Raw genomic sequence first — 10,621 nt, 5'->3', positions numbered from 1 at the left:
AATCCTGAAACGAGTGATGTGTCAATGCAGCCATGTTAGCCATTAGTTTATGTAATAGGGGTTATGTTAATTCTATCCCGACCATGCAACCGTGTCTGCACCACCAAAAATAAGTGTTCCCCAGCATCTGTATTAGATTTTTGTGTCTATTTGTACTCACATTCCTATTTAACCCATTAGTTATACATAAATATCCATGTATAATCTGCACATTTTAATTTTTAATCCTCACACATCTTTATTTGAGCTGAGATTTCCAAATGGTTCCAAAGAGTTAGATTCCTGATTCTGACTGAAAGTCAGTGGGACTTGGATGCCCAACTGCTTTAAGCTTCTTGGAAAATCCTTGTCTTGGTTTATATGGGAACTGTTATATACAGCATAGCATGCTAGTTTCCAAAAAGTGATTTAAAATACAATAGTGTGTGAAGGTCAAAGTTTTGCATAAAAATGCCCCAGGAGAATGTTGTGTGGTTTTGTTACCCCCACAGGGAAAGGAGCTCTTTAAGTCTGCTTCTGATCTTGCCATGGTATAAATCCGGAGTAACTCCACTGCATTCAGTTGAGAGAAACTGATATAAGCAACAACACAATCAGCCAGGCCCAGGAAGGGTGGTGGGGAGAGGTGGTGGTTGTTGTCATCTCCAATCAGTTATGTATTGTGGTGCTTTGCTTTGAGGGACTTTTTTGGAGGGGGGGCCTAGAGCATTCCTGAAATTATAATGCATGACCTTAACAATTAGGCATTCATTTGCCTAGAATTCTGACTAAATGCTTCTGGTGTCTTGCTTTGTGAAATTTGATCCTCTGCAATTGCTTTTTCCAAAATTTAATCTTAATTGCTGGTTCAGTCATCAATGTTTCTGTGTCATTTGGACAGTGCTGAGAACAGATGGCTACAATATCCTTTCCGTTTGTCCTTAATCTTTTCCTTTGGGTTTACTGATATCTTTATCATCTGAAATTGTTTGCATTGGTTTTGGTGTGACTTAGTCCCTCTCACCTTCTTTTGTATTTATATATGTTGCTTGATTGTATACATATGTACTCTGACCATAACTCACAGACCTCTGCCGGAAGGTTCCATATTAGAAGCATGAACTGCAGTACCAGGTATCATTTAAAGTGCTAGTTCATCTAGGCACCCACTGTCTTGTTTCCTTTTTCTGATGACGATTTAAAAAGGTGGACCGGGAGGATTTGGGCCTAATGTCTTTGCAAATTTTTTTTTTTAAGCTAAGCTTTGACTTTCTTTTAGCACATGATGGAAGTATTGCAGGTCGGTCTATTCAAGTTGCACCAACAGGAGACTTGACCTCCCAACTATCTACACCCAGGTCTGTAAGTAGCAGAGAATGACCTCGCAGGCCCTGCCTAAATTAGGAAGATGCGGGGTATTTTATAATGGTGTCACCGTGCCTCAGTGGGTCACAACTGAGAATAACAAATTAAAGACAAACTGCTGAGAAATAGGGCAGACACACCCCAAAACTGGTGGTTATTCTTCCATAAGATATACCAAACTAGAAACAAAAGTAAACTTCTGTCTCACCACACTGGCTAACAAGAAGTCAGAAATGCAGCCTCCTTAGGCATTCCAGTCCTGGATTCAACACCCAGACACTAGACTTAATGATGAGTGGTTACTGAAAACCAATTTCGTCAAACAAAGGGTTCTTCTCATCCCAAAACCAGCCACATAGGTCAATATATAACGCATATCTTACTCAGTAATCACGCTCTTGCCAATCCTTTAGTATCTAATATCTAAAGATTTATTTATAAAAAAGAAAGAAAGAGGCGAGAGTTAAGATTGGTTAAAGGAATCAAATACATACAATAAATGCCAAGTTCTTGGATCAGGCTTGAAGCAGTGATGGAATAAACCGCTGGCTTAAGTCAAGTCTCTGGTTGCTTCCAAATCATTGGAGGGTCCTTAGTTCCTTGGTTAGAAGTCCATAGTCCAGAGATCAGAGCAGGAAAGAGGCAAAATGAAGATGTTTCCAGGGCCTTTTATAGCTTCTGCCGCGTGGAGGGAAACTCATCGTTTCAAGCTAAGCCCTCAGCACACACTTTGTGAGAAAATACAGGCATAAGATGGAGTTTAGTGTCACATGATCTAGTCGCATGCCCTTGCATGCTTCGATGAGTCAGAGCAGGAGCTATTACCCATATTCTAGTTAGAATGTCCACATGAAAGTCCATTAGATGGGGATAAGCTTCTTTCATGGCCTATTGCAGTGCTTCTCAAAGCCGGTCCGCCACTTGTTCAGGGAAAGCCCCATGCAGTCCGGGCTGGTTTGTTTACCTGCCACGTCTGCAGGTTCGGTCGATCGCGGCTCCCACTGGCCGCGGTTCGCAGCTCCGGGCCAATGGGGGCTGCGGGAAACGGTGGCCAGTACGTCCCTCGGCCCGCGCCGCTTCCCGCAGCCCCCATTGGCGAAGCTGTAGACGCGGCAGGTAAACAAACCGACCCGGACCGCCAGGGGCTTTCCCTGAACAAGCTGCGGCCCACTTTGAGAAGCCCTGGCCTATTGTGTTCATTGATGGGCCGTCAACCTAAGTATTCCCTTCACAATGTGCTGGCTACACTGGATGTAAACTACCTTGTGGGTATTACTAAGAGTGCAGTACTGACTAGGCACAGAAACTTCCAGGCATGGATTCCAGAAGTGCTCCACGAGGAAGAGACAGTGGTGGGAGATGTACTGGGTGAGCATGAGGATCTCTGCCACCTCTGGTGGGGTTCAGGGACTTTGATCTTTTGTTGAGGAGAGAAAGTTGGAAGGCTCTTGCTCAAGAGCAGGGGTGGCCAACCTGTGGCTCCGGAGCCACATGCGGCTCTTCAGAAGTTAATATGCGGCTCCTTGTATAGGCACCGACTCTGGGGCTGGCGCTACAGGCAGCAACTTTCCACTGTGCTGGGGGGGTGCTCACTGCTCAGCCCCTGGCTCTGCCGCAGGCCCTGCCCCCACTCCACCCCTTCCCGCCCCCTCCCCTGAGATTGCCGTGCCCTCGCTCCTTCCCCCTCCCCCCCCAGAGCCTTCTGCAGGCCACAAAATAGCTGATCGGGAGGCCCTGATCGGCAGGGCTGCCGGTGGGCAGGAGGCGCTGGGAGCGGGGGTAGGGGAGCTGATGGGGGACTGCTGACATATTACTGTAGCTCTTTGACAATGGACATTGGTAAATTCACGCTCCTTCTCAGGCTCAGGTTAGCCACCCCTGCTCAAGAGAGAGGAGGGGAATGGAAATGGGAGAAGTTTAGGGAGAGGGGGTCTGTAGAGGGGGATGATTTACTCAGCTATTCTAAGAGCTTGTCTACACCACGCAGCTTTTAGCGACAAGACTGTGTTGCAGCCTTGTCGCTAAAAGTCAGTGTGTGTAAACGCTCTTTGTTGGTACTTGGTTGGCACTTTTGCTGACAAAATACTTCCAGCCCCGCAAGCGGCATTAGCTTTGTGCTCCTGCTGACAAAGCTGTCTTCACACTGCCACTTGCATCGGCAAAACTTTTGTCTTTCGCAAGGGGACTTTTTTAAGTACCCGTGAAAGACAAATGTTTTGTTGACAACTTCGCAGTGTAGACATACCCTAAGAAGGGTATCCATGTCCTTAGGGCTCTAAGAGAGAAGCTTGGGGTATATGTTTTAACACTGGGAATGTAAGTGCCATTTAATATCTAGATTAGATCTAGTGATTAGTATTTTGACTTTTGTCCTTGTAAAGGTGACCTGCAAATGAGATTAACAAAGTTCCATCACCTTTAGTAGCATGTGCTTAATACCCCATGTAATAAATCAGGGACAGTAAAAGCCAATCCTATTAGGTGCTGAGTGCCCTTAAATCCCCCGGAAGTCCTTGGAGTTGATGGCACTATTTCAGGGGCCTGAACTCAATTTCACTTAGTCTATGGCTGCTGCTGCCTAGGATATTGTTAATTATAATTTCTTTAGTAATGTGTTTTAAAAGTTTTCTGCTATACAAAGTATAAACAAACGAGGCTCTTTACCTGAACCACTCTTCCCCTTTGTATTCTCCCCCTGCTCCATCTTCTGTTCTTTTCCATTTCATCCTTCGTCTGCCCTTCTTCATTTTCCTCAGTCTTAGGAATAGTTTACATGCAAACTTTCAATGACATAACTAAATCCTTTTTAATTCACACCTCTTGTTCTGGTGCAAGTCCTTGGGTAGACATTCCTAGTTTGGAATAAAAGTGTCCTATTTTGATTTTAAATCCACAAAACGCTGACAGAGACTTGCATGAAATAACAAAAGGTGTGAATTGAAACCAATATAGTCATTTTGGTGCATGTTAATATATAGACTAGCCTTTTCTCCTATTTATTCAGCCCCATTTTACCAATTTCCACCCCGCGGCTATTTGAAAAATAACCACAATTGTTTTAAACAAACTAAAAACACAGCAGTATTTTCACAATGAACCAGCATTAAAGCCAACTCATGATCTTGTGATTGTAACCTGTGTCCTCCACTCTCTTCTCCCCATGCCTTTTATCATTGGCCTGGTCCACACTAACCCCCCACTTCGAACTAAGATACGCAACTTCAGCTACGTTAAGTAGCTGAAGTCGAAGTACCTTAGTTCGAACTTACCGCGGGTCCAGACGCGGCAGGCAGGCTCCCCCATCGACTCCGCATACTCCTCTTGCGGAGCAGGAGTACCGGCGTCGACGGTGAGCACTTCCGGGATCGATTTATCGCGTCTAGACAAGACGCGATAAATCGATCCCAGAAGATCGATTGCTTACCGCCGGACCCGGAGGTAAGTATAGACGTACCCATTGTCTTCACATATGGTATGACTCTATCTATATTGTCTGTTCATCGGAGCAGGGAATTTATTTGCCTTAACTGCTTTCAAAGCATCAAGCATGTTTTGTGTGCTACGTACTGATGAGAAAAAAAATAGGCAAAACAAAAGAAAACATATAGCATGTTGTCGAGTATCAGAGGGGTAGCCGTGTTAGTCTGAATCTGTAAAAAGCAACAGAGGGTCCTGTGGCACCTTTAAGACTAACAGAAGTATTGGGAGCATAAGCTTTCGTGGGTAAGAACCTCACTTCTTCAGATGCAAGAAGTGAGGTTCTTACCCACGAAAGCTTATGCTCCCAATACTTCTGTTAGTCTTAAAGGTGCCACAGGACCCTCTGTTGCTTTATATAGCATGTTCTTTTCTAGGACTAGGCCAAATTTGTTATGTTAGGCTAATTGTGCCAGGTTTCGTACATAGCTGAGAGTGTTTGATCACATATTAGCTTTACAAAGGGCTCAAGGCCCTGCATATGTCTTCTGAGTTATTTCAAGGGAATACTCTTTAGTAAGTAACCTAACTGGCCTCTGCATAGCACTTTAAGTGCATATAAATACATTAAAACAGCATTTTCTCACAGCCAAAAATAAATCTACTGAAACAGTAGTGATAACACTTTCAAGTGCTATAGCTCTGTTTTTTATCACACATTTGAGTTGGATCCTGTTGTCAAGATGAAGTTCTGCATAATTGGTGTTTGCTTATTTTTCTTGTATCATCCCCTCTGATGTATCCACCTTACATTCATGAATTTAAAAAGAGAATTAAGGGGGAAATGTCTGATGAGCTTTCTTAAAGTATTATGACAGGTTCTTAGTGATGGTATTGTGTGCAAATGGCTACCTATACTCTTACAATATAGCATTTACAAATGTAACTATTTTAAAATGAATAGCTAGTCCTTTGCGAAAGTGTTGATATTTTCCTCTGGGGAGGATGATTATTTTCCTTAGTTCTTGTGCCTTCTTTTGCACACTTGCTAAGTATTGAAAATCAACCATGGGCCTGATCTGCACTGGGATCCTCTAGTGCTAGTGTGACTCTGGTACCAGTGCAGAGTATCACTGAAGTCACAGGGGGTCTCCTCAGGTACAGGAATCCATGCAGAATCCTAGCCAAAACTTTTCCCCCCCAATCTGTGTTCACTCCCTAGTTGTTAATGAAGTGAAGTCATCGTGCTGAGTTTGTGACATAATATATAATTACATGTCACACACACACACAATTCAGAAAACAAGTGGCCAGGACATTTCTTTATTGTAGAAATATTATTTTCAACATTAATATTTAATTGTGTCAAATTTTATTAAATATATCAGGTTATTAGAAAAATGTTCTCATTTAAGTTTACTCCATCATGAAAGTTCCCATTCTAGATCAAAAACATATTTAGAAGTCCAAATAAAACACAGGAAGTATATATTACACTTGAATCCACTGTGCATTTGATTAGCTACCATCAAATATGACCTGTTTTATGCAGTTGGTTATAATGACCCCTTCTAGTCTTAAAAAAAAAACCTTCTGTGTCTGCTGTAAGAGATGTTGACATGGCACCATAGGGTTATACTGGTACAGCTATGAGTTATCAGAGGAAGGATGGTCCGGGGGGAACTAACCTAGAACTTGGGAGACCTGGGTTCAATTCACTGCTCTGCCATAAGAACAGGAGTACTTGTGGCACCTTAGAGACTAACAAATTTATTAGAGCATAAGCTTTCGTGGGCTACAACCCACTTCTTCGGATGCATATAGAGTGAAACATATATATGCATCCGAAGAAGTGGGTTGTAGCCCACGAAAGCTTATGCTCTAATAAATTTGTTAGTCTCTAAGGTGCCACAAGTACTCCTGTTCTTTTTGCGGATACAGACTAACACGGCTGCTACTCTGAAACCTGCTCTGCCATAGACTTCTTGGGTGACCTTTGGCAAGTCCCTTAGTCTCACTGGGCCTCATTCCTCATCTGTAAAAACAGGAATAACAGCTCTTCCCCTATCTCACAGAGATTTTGTGAGGATCAATGCATTTAATATTTTGAGGCACACTCAGTTACTGAAGGAGTCACATAGGTACTTGGGTGGATAAATCAGTATATTTTTTGCATTTCCACTATCAGTTTACCCTAAAGACAGATACTGTAATAGTAGCGGTGGGGAAATGCCTTTTGGAAACAATCCAGGGGAATGGGTGTCCAGATTGCTTAGACAATATTCTAAGTGAAATTGAAGCCTTAGAATGTGCAATAGTCTCCAGGTCAGATTAGAGGCATACTGTTAGGGACCCTTAACTTGTGTTCTCATCTCTGCTGTGTCTGTTTTGGAATATAGAGAGCTTCCGTCTCCAGGGCTCTCAATCCAATAATATTCACAAGCGTTAGTGCATGCGCTCTCTCTCTCTCTCTCTCTCTGCATATATTACAAAATAAGAATATGGTATTTCTTGTTTGTGAAATGTGTTTTAAGAGACATAAGTTTGAAATCTAATCAGTTTTTTTTAAGAGCTAAAATCTTAATTTAAAAATAGTACTTTAATTTTTTATGAGTGTTTTCTTCATCAGTAACAATTGATGGAAATCACCACCTTCTTCCCACAAAACAATTAACTCAACTTCATGATTTTCACATGACTCTTTTTGGAGATAAGAGCTTACAAACAAAGGAACTTTGAAATTCTCTCTCCAACTCCTACAGTACTCCAGATGTTTGACCTTGTTGTATCTCACAAAAGAAACTGTGCCTACCCGGCTGCTGATAAAAGATAGCTATTCTCCTGCCCTAGAGCAGTCAACTATTTCTACCAAGAACTTCAATAATTAACCAGTTGAATTAGGCATTTGAATAATAGGTTTTGATTTCTGCACATTAGTAACCTATATTTCAGGCATTAGAACACAGTGTTCTTAAATCTACCATTAAACATGGTATTTTTGTGTTAATACTGAGGTAACTATACCAGCTATCAGAAAATCATAGGTCAACCATAAATGAAGCTGATGAAATAAACAGGAAAATGTCCAAACTGAAGACATACCATTCCTAATATTCGTGCATTTTTTTGGCTATTAATCTGTGAACACAGGGGGCCCGATTCTGCCACCCTTATTCACTACAGGCTTGAATCCTGCACCATTAAAGACAATGAGTGTTATGCCATTGATGCCAATGAGTATGGGATCAAGCCTTTAGTTCCTTAGTCTACAAGTAGTCCAACTGAACTCATTGAGACTGCTCTTGGAGTGAAGTAACAGCAGAAGTAAAAGTGGCAGAACTGGGCCTGCAGTGTAGGTCTGAACCAGCGTGTGTGTGTCTCATCCTTTTCAAATTGATAACGTACCTCTCAAAGTTAAATATTTTTACAATTTACTGTGTGTTTCAAGACGTTGACAGAGAATACTTGACCTGAAAAGTAAAGATATGTGGGGAAGCAAATTTTTTCTTTTCTTTTGATTGTAATCATTTTTTCAAGACCTTGCCATCCCTCTGATTACCTTTTGTGACACATCCACCTCCAGAAGTCATGAGCAACAGTTTGAAAACACTCATCTAATGGTTAGGACAGCAGGAGACCTGCATTTAATTCCTGGTATGATCTTGGGCAACACACCTAATCTACCATGTGCTATCTGTAAAATGGGAATAATACTTTCCTACTTCCAAGGGATGTTGTGAGGATAAAATCCATTAGTGATTTGAGGTGCTCATAGCACCTCAATAAATAGCTATTTTATAGTTGATAAATGAAACCAAAGGAAGGAATTAAAAGCACAACTTATAAATATTACATTGAACAGTTTGTGACTGAGAATTAAAATATAATAATTTTAAAGTTTTAGACTGCCTTATTCCTTCTTTCTGTACATATCACACATGAATAAATACATAGTTTGGCTTACCATAGGGCTATTTCAATGTTGGATTCTAACTGATTGCCTTACTCAAAAGGTACACTTACATCTGATGGAGGGTTCACATTGATTGCATTTCTATAAGGAGTACTGTCTCTAGTTATAAAGATTGTTGAGTGAACCTGAACCATTCTTGTATTGAAAATATTTTAGTCTAATGACATCAAACCAGAAGATCACTTTTTTGTGTGATAATGTTCATTGAAACATTATCAAGGAATGGTATAATAAATGGAGTCTATGCCAATGAGTTGGCATGGTGATGGCTGGCACTATTAACCTATACATGTTTTTAATCAATTTCACTCAAAAGTTAAATGTTTATTACTATTATAATGTTTAAAAATGCTCATGAGTAATTTGGTCTTCAATTAGCTGCAGAATGCAAATCTCTCTGTAAATCAGACTCACGAATGCAAACCATACAAAGCAAGGAAATAAGCAGGTAAGACATTCAACATCCCAATTACCTTCCTTCTGCCTCCCTTAAAACCGTCTTATCTTAACTGGCAGTTAACAAAGCTTTTTAGGAGGAATTTCCCAATTTTTTGGGGGGAGGGGAGACAGTAAATGGTGGCTGTGTGGATGGAGAGGTGAGAGAAGTCAGGGGCATCTGTGACCGAATGCACCCCAGGCATTCGCACCCTACACGCTACTGTAATAATCGTTGTATAAGATGTGCCTTGTGAGGTATCATTTGAAAACTACTAACTCACTGGTCAATAATACCATGATGAAATGTGTATAGCAACATTATATGTTAAGTTATAAGCTGAAATTAGGTTTGAAATGTGTTTACCAAACCAGTCTGGGTAAGCCAGTTTCTCAAAGAGAAAGGACAAGCTGACTCCTCTACCCAGGTGCCATCAAAGTTGATGGGCAATCTCTGTCAAGTGGTCATTCTTGGGCAAGGAAGGGGGGCAGAAACAAACAGTTCTGCATCTTAGCAAACAACAGCATAGAACTTCTTTGACCACCAGACTCCTTGTCTCTCTCCTCACAGTGAGAATGAATTTTATCTAGAGGTAACCTTCCGGAAAATGCATTTCAAAGGGTGACTGAACTGCAAAAGTGAAGGGCAAAAGCACACCAACTTCTCTCTCCCTATCCATCTCTCTTTCACCTAAGAAGACAATAGAAACAGCCTTTGGGAGAAAATTTTGGCCTGAGAATTTGGTCAGTAGTGTTACTGGGAACATGTGGTAGGGGATTTCATCTTGAACCAAGTCTAGTCTGTTAAATTTTAGTATTAGGAAGCGTTTTATTTTTATTTCTCTTGTAACCATTTCTGACTATAATGCCTTATATTTGTTCTCACTAAAAATCTCTTCTTGTAGTTAAGTAAATTTGTTTTATTCTTTAATCAGAACTAATCCAGTGTTGTGTTTAAACTGAATTGTGTGGGTAACTCCAATTAAAGTAGCAAACTCTTGGACATTGATCCCCTTAAAGGACAACAAACCTAAAATATCTGAATTTCCAGGAGGGGGCTGGACAGTGCAGAACACAAGTTTGGGGGGGAAATTTGGGACTGGGAGTGTGTTGGGTCACCCTGCAAGTGGTAACAAGACTGGTGGAAACCAGTGTGAGACTAGAGTGTGCTGGCAGGCTGCAGCTATACACAGAAACTCAGGGTGTGGCCTGCGTGCTGTTTGTGAGGGGCCCAGGTTGGGAGCTACATCAGCAAAGCATTGTTGCAGAGCAGGGCAAAGCATTGTTACACAGCACCTCACTGGTTAGGAGACCCCAGAAAGTCATAGCATCCCAGAAAGTCATAGCACCAAAGACAGAGGTCTTGAGTTGGAGGAGATGGTAAATGAAGGTCCTGTGGAGGAAGAGAGGAAAGATGAACTGCAATGTGTGGAGCTCAGAGAAGTGGGAGGG

Source organism: Emys orbicularis, chromosome 1 (genome assembly GCF_028017835.1).
Source record: "Emys orbicularis isolate rEmyOrb1 chromosome 1, rEmyOrb1.hap1, whole genome shotgun sequence".
In the NCBI taxonomy this organism is placed as follows: domain Eukaryota; kingdom Metazoa; phylum Chordata; order Testudines; family Emydidae; genus Emys; species Emys orbicularis.
The sequence above is the reverse complement of the archived record's forward strand: the minus strand, read 5'-3'. Positions refer to the sequence as shown.